This window comes from Pituophis catenifer, unplaced genomic scaffold (assembly GCF_029215685.1).
Source record: "Pituophis catenifer annectens isolate HBS135680 unplaced genomic scaffold, rPitCat1.0.hap2 SCAF_3, whole genome shotgun sequence".
In the NCBI taxonomy this organism is placed as follows: domain Eukaryota; kingdom Metazoa; phylum Chordata; class Lepidosauria; order Squamata; family Colubridae; genus Pituophis; species Pituophis catenifer.
The window spans coordinates 190,614,782-190,618,373 of NW_027256883.1; the positions used below are offsets into that span (position 1 = coordinate 190,614,782).

Genomic DNA, 3,592 nt, shown 5'->3' on the forward strand with positions numbered 1-3,592 from the left:
AAGAAAGAGAAGGACATCTCCTGCTTTTTCTGGAGGTGAGGGAACCCCAGGTCTCAGGACATGAAAGGATGACTATAGTCTACACCACACCAGAATATGTCACAGTTATGGATGTCGACACCAGTTCCCTTAACACAGCATATATTCTGTGGAAATTAGATCAAGGCAATTGCTTAAGTTTGGGGTGGGGTGGGGTGGGGTGAAACCATATAAAGATCTTTTGCAACTCTATTGATTGCAGTTAGGTGCAACTATATTTCTTTGAACATCTCTGTTTATATCTTGGCTTTGCTCAATTATAGTTCTTGATTATTATTATTTTTTCCTGAATCTGGAGAACAACATGAAGCTGCTGACTATCTTTCCCCTTGCAATCTTCCTTCTGGCAATTTGGATGGGAGTCCCCTCCGTAATTGGAAGGGACTTCCAAACAGGTAAGATATAAAACTTGCTGTTAGTGAGAAGACAGGACAAAGGAAAGAGCAGGAAGTCTTACTGGTTTTTATGCCTACATTATTATTTAAATATCATCTATTTTCTGTGGATGATTGAATATTGATTTCTGTATTGCTTTATTTATTACAATTATTGTTATCATAGAAACCTGTTAACATATTTTAATCCATAATTTGCATATATATGTAAATGTATTTTGTTGGAGATGCTCTTCATACAATGTACTGTGGTCCAACCTGTGGACTTTCAGAGTTTTTCCACTTGTCCAATAGTATTTGATTTAAGACACATCAGTTCAACTCACGGATATGTTGGGGTTTTGAAACTCAATGTACTTCATGCTATACATATTAGCTACATTTGTAGATGGCAACAATTTCAAACGTCTCTAATTTTTTTCCCAGTAAATTGAAGATGCACATTTCCACTATAAAAATAATCTATACTAATTTTACAACACTTGAAAGGAAGTAAATAGAAATCAAAAATTTCTAAAGCTGAGATTGATTGATTACTTAACTTACTCCACATTTCTCTTTGCAAGCACCTTTTTTAAATCTAGTGCGCTGAATCTAGTGTACTACCTATATGTTATATTTTAAGATTAACCACTGTTGTTCTGCATTATCTTCCGCTATTGCAGGAAAGCAAAGTCCACAGAAGCCAGGGAGGTGCCCAGTCACTCCTTGCCTATGCATTCCTCCTCAACCTAATGAGTGCAAGAGAGATAATGATTGCAGAGGAAGGGAAAAATGTTGTCACTATTGTTGTGCATTGCGCTGTGTACGTCCAGAGAACTTCTGAGACTCAGGTAGTACTTTATATGCATTTTTCTCAAGGACACTCTTGGTTCATCTTCTTTGTGATATCCTCCATGTTTCTTTCACTTTAGCCTTCTACCCTCATCTTCCCCATATGCTTTCCTTTTGTGTGTGTGTGGGGGGGGGGGAATATAGCTATTGCTTTCACCTCCCCTGCCTCTGATTCCCCCTGCTGTGAATACTGCACAACCTAATTTGTTGGCATTGGTAGATTTCACTAAAATTCCCATATAAAGTCAGCCCTTGACTCTTAGTTTAAATTCTTCAGCAAGCCATTTACAACTAGAATCCTCCAATCCAACTTGACAGACGTTTTTCTTTATTGTATCATTTGGCTTCTTCTTTGACAACTTCTCCAGCAAAATGTGTACAGTATTCTTGAAACTTGTTTGGTTGTAAGAAATGTGATACTCATGTAGTGACTTCTGGAGTGTTGCTTACTTAAGTTTTAACATGTCATTCCTAATCCATAACAGGTTTCCCGGTTAATGAAAGTGGTTTGACGGTTCAATGTATTCAACAATATGACAGCATCTTTCTGATCCCTTCATAAGCCTCAAAAATGTCTCTTGAACAAGAGATGAGAAGAGCAAGATAATCTGCTACACTGCTTTACTCCTTGTTGTTTCAGGGAATTCTTCTTTCTGTCTCTTTCGCTGAATGTCTCACTTTCGGTTTTACAGCTTGCTATTATATACATATTTTCAATGAATAATCAGTGGATAATGAAAAATGAATAAAACTATATGTGTTTTCCATTACATTGCCAATGATTACTTCTCTATTATAAATAAAGTTACTTTTGCAAATTTAACTTTTCAATTCTTCCTTTATTTACCTATAGAACGCTATCTTGGTCATTTTTAATTGACAATTTTTAAAAGAAAAAGACAATACAACCATGACAGAATAGATTCTATTAACCTGTGATGTTAATCTCACAATTCCATACCTCAAAGAAGGAAAAGCTCAGGTTTGGGTGGGAAAAAGAATCACATTATAAATAGACAATTGTCATACTGTGTCCTGAATTCCCAAATTATACCAGAACTGATATTATTAAAAGTCCTTAAGAGGTCTAAGCTGCACAGATTGTGTCCTGACTGAAAAGGTTCTACACAATCCATTTTATCCCTCCTTTCAGTCAGCTTTCCCCCAGGTTAGATGATCCTGATTCTCTTCAAATATAACTTTTCTCAACCTGATATCACCTCATTTCAGCATCCTCAGGATCAGGAAGGTTTGTTAACATCCTGTGTGGAATTTATCATATTTGAAACTGGATTGTGTTTGAAGAATTCTGAATGTCCAAAGTAAATATGGGAACTATTAACCACAAGGAGCATGGGCAGATCCTTACTACATCAATTGGTTCTTCCAATTGGACCTCCCATCCAGGGGTGGGTTCTACTTACCTTTACTATCAGTTTGCAACGGCATCTCATCATAGATGACTCTGTTCAGCTTACAAACATTATTACTGGTACATATTAGTGTGAAACAAAAATGAGAACAATAATAAGTAATAAATACTGTTAAAAGATGGGGAGGGGGCATCCCGGCTCATTGGATATTGTATACATATGGCTGAAGTTTCAAGGATTATCTGGCACATGCAGGATTCCAATATCCTGGTTATCTCGTTCAGCAACATCATCTCCCTTGCTGAAGGTACAGCCAGGTGTTGGCCAGTTGGCATCATTTGGTAACATACCTCATAGTTATTTCTTTGGCAGATTCAAGGGATAGCCAGTTTTTTATTTCCCAAGCACTGATTAAAGACAATAGCTCTCCAAATTAGCATTGCATCCAAGAATACAGAAGAAGAATCCAAAGATTTTTTGCAACCCAGAGAAAGAATTTGCATTTTTTGAGCTTTTAAAGTAAGAGCACCATGCTCTGTACATGCAAGAAATCTTCAAAGATGTGGTCATTCTGCTTTTTTAGAAATATTTTAATTTTCTGTAGCAGTAAATAAGTACACATTTCCTTCAGTTACAGAAGGCATGTTAACAGTATGTGAAACAAAATTTCCCCCCTTGTGCCCAAACACATGGACTAAAAAGTGGGAAATTCACAAAAGCTTTTAACTCCTTTTCCAAATACTGAAGGAACTCTTTTTATACCAACGTAATGCAATTCCATGTGTCGGTTATTACTACAAAGCACTGAATGGCAGGGGTCCAGGTTACTTGAGGAATCATCTCAGCTGAAAGGGACAGGCCTGATGCACTCATGCCAGCAGAGGAGGCCATCGATCCTGTCGGTCAAGGAATTTCAGCTGGTTGGATCCAGGAGAAGACCCTTCTCTGCAG

General features: G+C 37.2%; 1 long non-coding RNA gene across 1 annotated transcript; it reads left to right on the forward strand.

Annotated features, from left to right (window-relative positions):
• Window positions 1-375: 375 nt before the first annotated feature.
• Window positions 376-1,991, forward strand: LOC139314384 (uncharacterized). Its single transcript, XR_011600179.1, has 3 exons — window positions 376-434; window positions 1,100-1,267; window positions 1,754-1,991. It is a non-coding gene; the product is annotated as an uncharacterized lncRNA (long non-coding RNA).
• Window positions 1,992-3,592: the final 1,601 nt, after the last annotated feature.